The sequence below is a fragment of the Pleurodeles waltl genome, chromosome 5, assembly GCF_031143425.1.
Source record: "Pleurodeles waltl isolate 20211129_DDA chromosome 5, aPleWal1.hap1.20221129, whole genome shotgun sequence".
NCBI lineage: Eukaryota > Metazoa > Chordata > Amphibia > Caudata > Salamandridae > Pleurodeles > Pleurodeles waltl.
The window spans coordinates 664,436,567-664,450,118 of NC_090444.1; positions in this window are offsets into that span (position 1 = coordinate 664,436,567).

Here is a 13,552-nt window from a genome sequence, read left to right on the forward strand (position 1 = left end):
GACTCAAGCAACCTCACTTGTCCATCAACCAGATCAGCAAAAGTTTCACATTTTTTGAATGAACAATCAAAACAAACAAGTTTGTATATTGAGCCAAACTACATAATAAGCAGCATAAAAAATACAGACTTTTTATATATATATATATATATATATATATTGCAGCACAAAATGTTTCTTTAATGGATCATCATATATAAAAATATGTGCCTGGGTATGGTATGGTGGAATAACTGATTGCTGAGCATAGACCAACATCCAATATCCATCCCCAGCTTTCTTTGAAGAGGGCAAATATAACCTTCATAGAAACTCTATTGCAGTTTGTCTTCGTAGGTAAATAGGAGTTCTGCTAATAAGGATTTTAATTGCATATTTAGGAAACACTATTAATCACATCTTTATGGAAGGGGACATGTCTGTGACCTCAGACTAAACCACTTGTAGAGCCACCATACCAAAGCAACTACCCCAAGAAATGTCAGTCTGAAACCAACGTTTGTTGTTTTGGGTAGATATATCACAATCTCAGGGTGTATTTATTTTGAAAGCATGAATTCTTCAAACTGTTTACTCACTAAGCACAACACAGCTTTCCTAGTTACGTGGTTGTAACATAATTTCTCCATGATGTATAGTAAACTAGACATCAAGTCATCTACAGACCAATACCTTTCTGTGCATCAAAAGCATTCTGTGAACTCATGGTTTGCCCCTCAACCCGGTCCCCTCTGGCCATTCTTACTTTTTTAGTGCTTTCTAAGGCCCCTCCCCAAAGCTCAAACAGGACAAACATTCTTATGCAAAATCCATGCTACTTAAAAAGTTATGCAGGAGGCCTAACCACCGCAGAGCTCTCTGCCTGAGGCATTCCCAACATATGTTGTAGAGCCAGTCTGGGAAACAGGGCCAAGACTTGCTCCCCTGGTGCAGACTGCATCCTCCAATTCCCAAAAGGCCCATGTCTCCAAGTAGCAATACACATGCGTGTAAGGTGGTTAAAGGACCACCGAGAGTCACCCCTACAACTTCCACACAAAATTGCACCATCAACGCTGTACCACTCACACCTCTGGGGCTTCTTCGTCTATAGTATTCCCTGGGTAATACAGCACTGGTGGGAGTGGATGGAACCTGCAAAACAACAATCCCACCCACAGCAGACCCTGACCAAAGCTGCTGGTTGTATTTAGTGGTGTTGGGGAGGCAGTGGTGCTTGCAGTGAGGGGGGTGGGAGCAAACAATTTTAGCCACACCTTGCTGCCCCTTTTGATAGTGCTGCTGTTTGGCCACCACCACTTCCTGGTGTCGAGAGCTGTCCCACCTCACTCGCAGGTACAGGAAGCCTGAACAAATGGTGGTCATCCCCAATGCAGGGGTATTATTTTGTGGTCTGCCGTCTTACCATGCCCCTGGTCCTACTGTGCCTCCATAAATAGTTTCCCTCACCATTCGGGAGCGTATTGGGACAATCTCCACAGAGTACTTTTGCCTAGGTCATCCTAGTAATGTTTATTTGTAGTGGTAAGAGATTTCACAAAGGTATTTTACAGTATCTAAAAGGGTGCTTCTGTTGAACTATTTTATTTACTCTTACATGCTTTTCTAAGTCTGTCACAAACATAAAAAATGAGAATAAAGTCAGCAGAATCAGGTCATATTCAGAAATAAATAGTTCAAATAGAAAGGACCGTGCCCTCTTTGCACTTTTACTAACAGGGAGTGAGACAGTTCAGACAGATTGTTGAACTTACATACAAGTATATAAATGAGTACTCCTAAAGTATTACTCCCTGTATTCATAAATGCTTTTGTGGTGGATGCCCCAAGATGGTGGACGGTCAAGGTGGACTTGTGTGCCTCTCCTCCTTCCTACCACGAGCTCCCCTGGCTGACGCCCTTTCCCCGGGGCAACCAGAGCACAGCCTCCCACCCCACCATGTCTGGTGAGTGATGGGGCCAAACAGGGAGCCAGGGATGGCGGCAAGCAATTAGCAGTGAGTGGACAGGGCCCGACGATCGGAGGCCCGAGGTTCCGCAAGATGGCAGCACCCATTGGAGCCTAGCTGAAACCCAGTTGCTATGGTGGGGGAGAGCCCCGGGACCTGGAGAGCTGACCGGGGGGGCCCTTTTAGGGGAGCTGTTGGAGGGTCAGAGTGAGAGGTGGCCAGTCTCGAGCAATAGAGTGCCCTGTGGCCGGCCCGGCAGGAGGTGCAGATCCTGGCAGGCCATTCTGGGGCCGTGAACACTATAGTAGAGGAGTGGCAGGCACAGCAGAAGAAGGAGGAGCGAGGCCTGGGCCCCCCCTTGCCTGGAGATGGCGCATGGTACAGGACTGCTGGGGAGCCTTAATGCCGGTCAAGTGAGTAGAGGAGAGGTGCAGCGAAGTTGGAGGTGACTGAAGGGCGGAGGACGGGCCCCAGACAGGGCTGCTGGAATGGGGGAGCGGCGCATTGGGCCCCACCAGTTGGCCCGCCCAGGAGATATCCAGAAGATCTGTGATGGAGGAGGGCCTGTAACTGGAGGTGGCTAGAGAGGTACCTGCTCAGCCCAAGTGGCCCCGCCAGAGGCCCTGACATTGCAGTCAGTTGTGAGCCCCTGGGCTGGCCAGATATAGCGAACTGGACGAGGCTTTTCATGCAGCTGCAGATCGGTAGTACCCGTCGCCCAAGTTGGGGGTCCGGGCGGAGTGGGTGGAGATGCTGTGGAGTGGAGGGCCTGAGCCCTGGTTCTCTCCTAGGGCCTGAACACCGCCCGCTCCACAGGGTACCATCGGAAGACCGCATTCTGGGGGAAGGTGGCTCATCGCCGCTGAGGGCACATGTGGAGCGCAACATTAAGGGAACTGTGCAGCCCCTGAGAGTAGGAGGTGGGGAGCGGAGCTCGACGAAGCTGGCCGGAGGGAGCAGAGAGTGATGGCCATGGTACGATCCAAGAAGGACAGATCGACGAAAGACATGCTGACTAAGCCCACAGCAGGCAAAGCCGAAGCAATTGCCCTCGCTATGGAGCGGCACGAGTGCAATGAGGAGGGAGAGGGTCCAATCATGCGTGCCTTTCATGAAGGACTACTCACATCACGGAGAGAGGACCTACAGGCAGTAAAGAGGGAACTGTCACAGGATCTGTAGGAGGTGCGACACGAGCTAGAGGAGGTTGGTGAGCATGAGAATAGCTGTGATGAAGAGATAGTGCACCTCCAGCAGGAAGTAATTCAGCTGCAAGATCAACAAATTGTGCTACAAGCACACACAAAGGATCTGGAGAACCGCTCGAGGCGGAAGAATATCCGCATCTGTGGAGCCCCAATGGGGGCTAAGGAGGACGATATTGCCCCATACGTCGGGTCCCTCTTCCACCAGATACTGAGGGAGGACCCAGACAGGGAGGTAGGAATGGACAGAGTTCACCGGGTGGGCCCTCCAAGTCCAACCCATGTACCGCCTGCGGACATCTTGGTCTGTATCCACATTTTTCCCCTTAGGAGCGCATACTCTGGCTGGCAAGAGAGCAACACCTGCTGAAGTTCTGCAGCCACTTGCTGCTCCTCTATCAGGACCTAGCAGCAATCACTCTACAAAAGAGGAGAGACTTCAGACCAAACACCTCCTACCTCAGAGACAAGGGGTTCTCCTACTCCTGGGGCCACCCCTTCCGTCTAATCCTCTGAGCGGAAGGTGAATTTCACCAGTGTGCATACTTAAAGAGGCTTACAGTTTGTTGCAGCTGGAGGACACCCTGGAGGAGTGCCCACACTCGCTGAGATCCGATCGGCAGCGCCGGAGAAGCACACGCTGGCAGGCCGTCCTGCCGAAGAGCCCTAAACCGGACCCAGGGACAATGGCATCTGAACAAAGGGTGGTCCAAGAGTCTCAAATGGGGGATGCAGTGAAGCCTGACGGAGTGAGAGAGCAAGGCCTCAATGGCAGCAGGGGTAGAGGGATCAGGAAGGGGGGTAAGGCGACAGATGGAGGATAGGCACTTAGGGTGCCAAACTCCTAGAGCCCGGTCTAATATCCTGGACTACGATGGGAAGTTCCAGCTCCCCCCAGTGGGGTTATTAGAAATGTTGTTGGGGATTATTTTGTTCACTACTGGGGTAGGTGCACAATGTTCACACACAGGTAAACATACCTAATCGGAAGGAACACCGCCTCCATTATCAATCGTCACACAGAGGGTGAGGGAGACAGGGTAGGTGGGAGCCTGTCGGCTCGCGACACTGCGCTGGTCCCACCTAAATAATCATAAAAGTAGCTGCACTCAACGTTAAAGGGCTAAACAACCCAACCAAGTGCAGAGCAGTCCTCTCCTATCCAGAAAATATGGGGGGTGACCTGTGCTTTTTACAAGAGACCCGTCTAGTGTTCCTTCCGTGGGAGGGTGGGAGACAAAATTGCTGACACAAAGGGTCGCCTGCTGGCTTTTAGGATACACCTAGGAGACTTTCAGGGTGTTGTGGCATCCATATACGCGTCCAATGAAGAAGCAGGAGGGGATCCTACACAGAGCGCTGGCTGAAGTCATGACTACGCACGACAGACAGGTGCTCAGAAGGGGTGACTTCAATATTGCCCTCAACAAAGAATGGGACAGGTCGGCTTCTAGATATGGTGGGACGGGTGCCCAGCCAGTGGGGCTGGGGAGGCTGGAGGAGCTAGGTCTCAAAGACCTATGGTGGGGTAGACACCCTACAACCAGAGATTACACCTTCTACTCCCATGCACACAAGACTTACACCTGCATTGACCTTTTCCTGGGCACTAAGGAAATCCAACAGATATTGAGTGAGATAGACATTGAGCCTTGTGCATTGTCGGACCATGTGGTTGTTTCCCTGTCACTGAATGCCCCCCCTCATCCAAGGGTCCACTGCTCTTGGTGGCTTAGAACTACTCTTTTTCTGAGGACTGAAGTGGTGGCCCAGATAAAGAAAGCCATAGCCAGCTTTTTATAAATTAATAACACAGCAGATACACCTATTTCCCTACTTTTGGAAACGCTGAAAGTAGTAATTAGAGGTGAATTTATCGCAATATCAGCAGCAAACAATAAGATCCGGTGGGAGAAGAGGGCCCAACTACAGCTGGAGATGACAAAACTCAAGAGGGTACACAAGAGAACTGGGGCCCCAGGAGTTTGGAGACACCTTAGTGTAGCCAGGGTGCAGCTCGCAAGTCTAGATATTGACAGGACGGAATATGCAGCACTTCGGCTGCACCATTCCTTCTATATGGGTGCTAATAAGTGTGGACACCTCCTGGCTAATAGGCTTTGTGCCCAGAGACAGTTAATGGCAGTGGAGGAAATCAAGGCCAAGGATGGGTCCGAGGTGGTTAGCAAGACTCAGATAGCCTTGGCCTTCCGTAGTTTCTATTGGGACCTCTACTCCCCCCAATAGCCCAAATTGGCGCCTCCTGCCAGTATCTCAATGAAGCCAGCATGACTAAACTTTCGGCCACAGAGACAGCTCCTCTCAAGGCCCCAATCGGGATAGAAGAGGTCATCTTTGCAATAGCTAGGTTGGGAACCTTGAAATCCCTGGGAACAGACTGCTTTCCGGGCCTGTTCTACAAAACCTTCTGCCATAGCCTCACCCCGATTTTGACTCGCCTTTTCAATGCCATTACAGGTCTGGACACGATACCGCCATCCATGCTAGATGCATCATCGTGGTAATCCCTAAGACTGGGAAGGACCGCATACAATGCAGGACTCATAGACCTATTTCTATTCTTAAGAGGGACATCAAACTTCTCATGGGCATCTTGGCTTTCCGCCTGGACCCACTGATGCCCGGTCTGATGGACCCAGATCAGGCGAGCTTCATCCCACGTCAGCAGTGTGGGGGCAACACCAATCAGATTATGCACATATTAGACAAGGCTCAGCGCTCGGGCGAGAGTTGATGCTGCTCAACATAAACGCTGAGAAAGCGTTCTACCACATCCACTGGTCACACCTCTGGGCAACCCTGGAGCACTTTGGCTTGGGACCCCGGTTTCGAGCCTGGATAGTCAGTGCAGAGTCAATGGGGTAACCTCTGCTTCATTCCTGGTTGGCCGCGGGAACAAACAGGTGTGCCCACTTTCCTCCCTGCAGTTTGCTCTCTATATTTAGCCCTTTGCGCAGTGGGTGAGGGACAGCCCAGAGATAACCAGGGCTATCTTTGGCAGTGAGGAATACACTATTGCACTCTACCTGGATGACGTAGTGGTTGCCCTGGATGACCCACTAAGGGCCTTTCTGGTTTTTCTGAAGGTGGTAAAGGCTTTTGGGGAGGTGTCGGATTTTCAGATAAACCTCTCGAAATCTCAGGCACCTACTCTCATGCTCCCGAAGGAGACGGTAGACAGGATGGCTCAGCTGTAACTGTTCCAGTGGCAGCCGCACTCCATCCCATATTTGGGCATCCGGATAGCTAGGACTATTGTGGAGTCATCAAGGCTGAAATATAGGCACCTTCTCCAGAGTGTCAAAAAAGACTTGAACCAACGGAGACTCAATCCTATCTCATGTCTAGGCAAAATAGCCACCATAAAAATGTCAATCCTTCCCAGGGCCCTGTTCCTCTTCCAGGAGCTCCAGATTGAGCCCCCACTCAACTCTTTCAGGCGTTACAGGGTGAAATTAATTGCTTTATATGGGCCAGTGGGAAACCTAGAATGGCCCGACACCTGGCTTACCAACCTCCGCTTATGGGGTGCCTGGGAGTTCCAGACCAACAGCAATCCTACAGAACAGCCCAACTTTGGTACCTGGTCGAGTGATCTCAAGTTGGAGTTCCTATGAAGGTATGGGACCAAGGAACATGTACTAAGGGACTGACATCCTTCCCCTCTCCTTTGATGCCCATCGCAGGTAACGCGGACCTCACGCCGGGCTTGAAGCAAGAATTCTTTCGACCCTGGACTTCCCCAACATGTTGATCCATCAGACACTTGTTTGGTGAAGAAGGTCTACTGCCCTTCGAAAGCTTAAGGAACACCCACTCCCTAAAAGAGACTGAGAGAATGGGCTACCTCCAGATTTGGCACTGGGTGATGAACCCTTTGATTGTGGAAAAGGCATGCAGACCCCTCACGCAGTATGAAAAATGGTTACTGACGAAGACGTCAGATAAACATATGATCTCAGACCTCTATGACTTGCGTCAGCAAGCGGTCCGATATCTAGAATCTTGAATTCAGGCACGCTGGTAGGCAGAACTGGGCAGACCTTTAACACCCCGGGAGTGGGAGGCGATTTATTTCAGGGCACGTCACACAGCCTACAGCGCAACTAGCAAAGAGACTGCAATGAAGATTGCTTCCTACTGGTACCTCACCCTGGTCCGGCTCTACAAGAGCCACCACTCATGGTCCCCCCTGTGCTGGAGGGGATGCAGCGACTCGGGTACGCTGACCCATCTCCTTTGGGATTGCCTGAAGCTGGCCTCCCACTGGGAGGGCATCTTAGATTAAATTGAGCGCTACATGAACACCCAACTCCCACGATTCCTGTCCTATATCATACTGGGCCTACCAAATCCTTTGACGTTCCCACTTAATTCCTTATAGGGATGTCAGATCGGTCTAGCCCTAGGAGTGGCCCTACAAAACATATTGACACATTGGAGCACTCCGCAGGTCCCTACACAGCTGGCATGGTTACATCGGTTATGGTAGACCTTGGGGATGGAAAAGCTTACACTCACCCTTGCAGCACATGGGAAATCTTACAGAGTGCTATGGCACCCCTTCCAGTCCCTACTCTCTAGTGAGTTCAGAGAACTGATCCGCCCTAAATACTTACCACTCCAATGCATTTCCGATGGGGATGGCTTTTAGGGACGTGAATTGGTAGGAGGCCACCTCAGAAGCCCTGTGCACAACCTTACAACGCAGCAGCACCTGTGCACCGGGGGGGTTGGGATGGGTGGATGTGGTGGGGAGTTGGTCGATAAACTGTATGTTTTTCCCTTTTAAGTTTGGTGGGTGCTGCCTCACCTCTTGTTTTTTAAAACTTCTTTTGTAATGTTGTTGAAGGTTTTTGGAGGTATTTGGTTTAACAGTGGCAGCACAATATTACGAATTTAATCTAGAACAATCTTGTTTTCCAAACTACTAGACCATCATCAGTTATTATCTTCTTCTTCTATGGTAGCATTAACCAGGGGTATGGAGAATTTGTAAATACAGCAGGAGAGAAATAATAAGGAAATCAAAAATGACTTACTGTGCTACTGGACACCAATAATAAAAACAGCAAAACTGAGCTTAGGTAGGTTGCAGGAAACTTTACAAATGCACAAGCGTTCATCACTATGGCAGAGACAGACTTTCAAGGTCGACATAAACAGAAACACATCGCCCTACTGGGATTCATAAGAGGACTCAAGACCTGGTTATTTGATGAGCCTCAGCAGCAGCAGCTATCAGTGCTTGGGATACTTTCACTGGTGATTAGCCACGCTATACAAATCCATCTGGATTAGATTGGACATCACCGTGATTCCTCCTAAGTAAAACAAATGGAGCGAGTTCTCCCTGTCATTAATGGGTAGAATTGCACTCCTGAAAAGGGTTATTCGTCCTCCATTACTATTCTGGTTTATGGATATACCACTCATTATAACAAATCAGGTCTTCTGTACATTAGAGTTCATGATGTGTGAAAATGTTTTGCAAATAGAACACCCAGAGTAATCTGGGGTGTGTTGTCCAAAGTGAATGAAGAAATTGTTTAGGAGCGCAACTATGTTCTTCTACTGGAATTTCAATTAAATAACATCCCCACTTGTCTTAAGTGCACATACAGCCCACTGACTGAAATGACTGAGGTTGGCAGCATGAGGGATTAAGCAGCCCTTCTGATCTAGCCTAAGGTCCAATACTTTTCTCACCTAAATCTGACCATAAATGTGTGCTGCATATGGGAGAAAGTTAAGAGAACCTTGAGCCCAAATAAACCCTGTAGTAAAGGGGTGTTCACCAGGGGTGTGATTCAGAAACAATGTAGTAAATCTATACACATAAATCTAGGTGAAATTGTAGATTTACTACTTTCTTGGATTCACAAACATTCAGAGGATTCTGCATGGGACTTCCTGCTCAAAAGCACCCTGTTTTCTTCATTGGGAATCTATTTTTCACTGTGAAGAAATCCCTTCCTCTGTACACCAACCAGATTTTGGGCTGACCCTTTCCACTTCCAAGTCTAGAAAAGCTTTTATACAAGTCCATAACTGGAAAAAAGATCCTATCATTTCCAACCTGGCAGGGGGAGGAGAAGAGTTTGCAAACAGCCATAATACATTTTAGTGGATGTTCACAAAGTCCCAATGCTAACTATGCAGTTAAATACGTATGTCCTCCTCATCATAGCCCTAATCTATGAGGCTGCCTTGCCTCTTAACCGGGAAACTCTACAAAAGCTTTCCTCTCTTTCTATTTTAAAAAGACTCTTCCAATGAGGTAAAAGACGCCTCCCTCAAACCACTTTCTATCTCTTTGTCTTACCAGAGGGAGAAACACTACGATTTCAGCACATGGGTGAACCATGCTTTCTTTTTGTTGTTTATCACTTTGTTTGCGGTCTTTTCTTACAGGTGGTCAAGTCTTCTGCCACAGGACTTGCACTCCTCTCTTAGGTTCTCAAGCTGGGGTGGGGAACCTTAGATATTGTGGGACCTGTTGGGAGTTGATCACGAGTGCGGTCTCGGTTTACACTCTGTCTCGCTGGTCTCGGTGCTCACATATGAGCATGTGTCGATCAGTAACATAGGTGGTCACAATAGGTGATTTGGTTGCTGGGCAACCAATTTAAACAGGAATATTCTGCTTTAGCGTGTTTTCCTGTTACAATGCAGCCTGTTCCCAGTACTTCTGTGGAGCTATCTGTGGAGGAAGAAGTCTCGTCAGTCTCTCGCTCTGAGTTGCAGACTTTAATTGATTACGCCATCGCCTCAGCTTTGGCTCAGGCAATGTCCAAAAAGCAGGATTCAGAGGATTCGAATGTTGGTCCCAGTGGCAGATACATACAAGGCTCTCAGTTCCAGAGCATAAAGAGACATATGAGAGAAATGGGGTTCCAAGAAAAGCAACTAGTGGAGGATGAATTCCTCTTACAATACAGGACCCCTGTGGTTGATGACTTACTCATTCATGATGTGATTGAATGAGTCTTTTTGAAAGAATGGAAGGACACTGATAAGTCCAGTTTTCCTACTTCTTGGAAAAGCACAATGTGCTTCAGTCTTTCGACGAGAAGTTCCCACAGCAGCCTTTCATTTTGGCTTGTATAGTTTCCTCTTCGACTTTGGCCTCTGAAGAGGGGTCTTTGACAGGTGCCAATGATAAAAAAGTGGAATCCTCAATAAAGAGGCCATATGCTGCCTCTAATTTTTCAATGCAGCATATTGTTCTCAAACATTGCTGAAGGATTTCCAGCTTTTGTTTAATGCCCTTCAGGAGCAGGACACTACTGACATTCTAGCTAATATGGAAATCTTGGCTCAGTTTTTGTCTGACACTTCATTTGATTTTCTATGGTCTTCTGCTACTGCGGCTGTAGCCACTATCGCTGCTTGTCCCCATCTGTGGCTGAAATTATGGAAACTGGACCAATCCCAAAAATCACTTATCCTGCATCTTCCTTTTACAGGAGATAAATTGTTTTCCCCTCAAATGGAGGATTTGACAAAGAAGGCTGATGTGGAGAAAAAGGTTCCTCGACCTTGTAATCCTTACCAAGGGAAGAAGACTTTTATCCATAAGAAATACAATCAGGTTCTTCGCACTAAGCAGCCCTTTTCATGGCTGGGCTCAGGAAGCCATGGCGGGAGGCACATCCCGACTACACCTGCAGCCCCAGCAACAGTTTCATGCAAGTAAATGACAATCAATCTGATATGATGAACAGAAGAATAGCCTGCTTTTTCCCAAATTGGCTAGCCATAATTTCAGACGGGTGTATGCTCAATGTTGTCCAGAATGGTTACCAAATTGCATTTCACACACGACTTGCGGAACAATTCTTTGTTCAGACTCAATTGTCAAAGGCTCTTGTGATACTTCAGGCCATTCACCTGGGGGTACAGAACCTACTGCAGAAGGGCATTTTTATTCCAGTTCCCCCCACCAACATCGGCAGGGTTTTATTCCACTCTCATTTTGTGCCAAAAACGGTTAGAAATTTCCGGCCAATCCTGTATTTGAAAAAGCTGAATGCTTTTGTTCAGTACTTTCCATTCAAAATTCTGACTCTGCATCAGATCATCCCAGATATCTCACAAGGGGATTGGATGGCCCCCATGGACTTGCTAGATGCTTATTTTCACATCCCTCTTCATCCAAGCTCCCATACCCATCTTAGTGTCACAGTGGCCGGTGATCATTTTCAGATCAGAGTGCTGCCTTTCGGCCTGTTCTCCTCCCCGAGAATCTTCACAAAGGTACTTGCTCCAGTGGTCACTCAATTACATTTGCTTGGTGTTCACTTGTTTCCATATTTAGATGACTGGTTAATTATGTTTTTTTTTCCCCAAGGCCCAGGAAGATGTTCAACAGACCACTCACTTGCTGTCTTATCTGGGACTGCTTCTGAACCAGAAGAAATAGACTCTACTCCCTCTTCGTCAGTGACAGTTCATCGGGGTATTGTTCATTCAGAGAAGGCACAGGTTTTCCTGCTAGCAGACAGGATAGAGACTCTCCAGTCCAAACCCCATCACTTGTTGCAGCAGACAAAAGCTACTGCCAGGCAATGGTTACAACTCCAGGGTCTCATGTCAACCTGTGCTGCAGTTGGTCCTTGTGTACCTCTTCACCTCAGATCCTCAATCCAGCATGTTCTAGCTCCCTGATTTCTGGCCTTTCTAGATTACAGCGTTTTGATCCCAATTACATCTGACATCATTCTAGATCTCCACTGGTGCCTGTCTCCCCACAACCTTCCTCAAGGGACTCTCATGTCAGATCCTCTTCCCCTGATCAGTACAACAGACGGCAGTCAATGGGGCTGGGGAGTGATTCTGGATTCTCTGCAGGTACAGCGAAAAAGGTTGGAGTTGGAGACTCTCAATTCCTTGAATTGGAAGGAGTTACCTGCAATAGGGAGAGCGTTGTTGGCATTTGCAAGTGTCCTGATGAGAAAACTTGTCTTAGGTCGGACATCCAGATGGCGAAGGCATATATAAACAGACGGGCGGAAGAAGGTGTCCTGTTCTTGCTTTTCTACCCAGGAACTCCTGACTTGGGTGGAGATGAATCTGTACTCAATAAAAGCACTGCACATTCTGGGGTTTTGTCCAATACCTGGGTGGACAGTGTCAGCCAAAATATTTCAGCATGAATAGAATTCCATCTCCCTCCCCAGGCTTTCCGGCTGGTGAAAGAGCATCTGCTTTTCTGGACCTCTTTGCATCCCCAGAGAATGCTCTCCTCAGTCAGTTCTTCATAGAGACTCCATGTCCCCATGCTTGAGGCACATATGCTCTAAATCTCCAATGGCTACAGGAACTGCTATATGCCTTTCTTCCTTTTTACCTTTTCCAGAGGTTGCTTCAGAGGATTCGGAGGAGATGGTCACAGTTATTCATGTGGCCCTTTTCTGGCTTTGACGCCCATGGTTTCCAATTTTGACACAGCTGACTCTAGCACCCGACCTTCACCTTCCTTTCTCTCTGAGCCCTCTTTTGATTCCCAGATCTTACTTTAACTCAACTCCGGCAGATATATTTGACACGTGGAAGTTGAGAGTTCTGGACTGCAAGACCTAGGTTGGTCTAGGGCAGTTGCTTGTCATATCCAGTCAGCACCTTAGCCTTACAGTAGGCTGCCATTAAATCTTGAGAGGTTCTAGGGGGAATCTTGTAGACATTCTCCCACTAGTTCGGAATCTTCTTAAAAGTTTCTGAGTCAAAACACCTGCCACATCCCCTCCTCTGCCTTCCTCGGATCTTTCGGTGGTTTTGGAGGTGTTACAGAGGGAACCTTTTGATCCTTTGGAAAAGCTGAACTGCCTTGCTTATCTGCTAAGGTATTATTGACTATTCTTTCAGCTAGGAGGTTGGGTGAGTTGTCAGCCCTTATCACTACTTACCCATACCTAAAGTTCTTTCCGGACAATGTTCTTTGCCTTTGGATCCAGGTTCTAAGCTAAAAATCCTGTCACGTTTTCACACACATCAGGATAATAATTCTTCTGGTCCTCACTTCTGATCAGTGTGCTCCATCTTCTCTAGCTGTGAAGAGTGCCTTATATGTTTGTCTGGTTAAGAATAAAGAGATTATTTAAGAGTCCCTAGCGACACCTTAGCACCGCACTAGCATCATTTTTTTTAATGCTAAAGCAGGGCTAAAGTGGCTTTTTCCATGTGCTATATTTTCAAAGTGCCTCAATGCATGCATTGCGCCAGTTGTAACCCCTTGCCACACATTATGCCTTCACGGGACATAATGTATGCAATGGGGGAATTCGTCCATTAGGGGGGCTAAAAACATGACACAAAGAAATCTAAAAGACTTATTTGCACCGTTTTTTGGGCATTTTTAATGCCTGCACAGAGCAG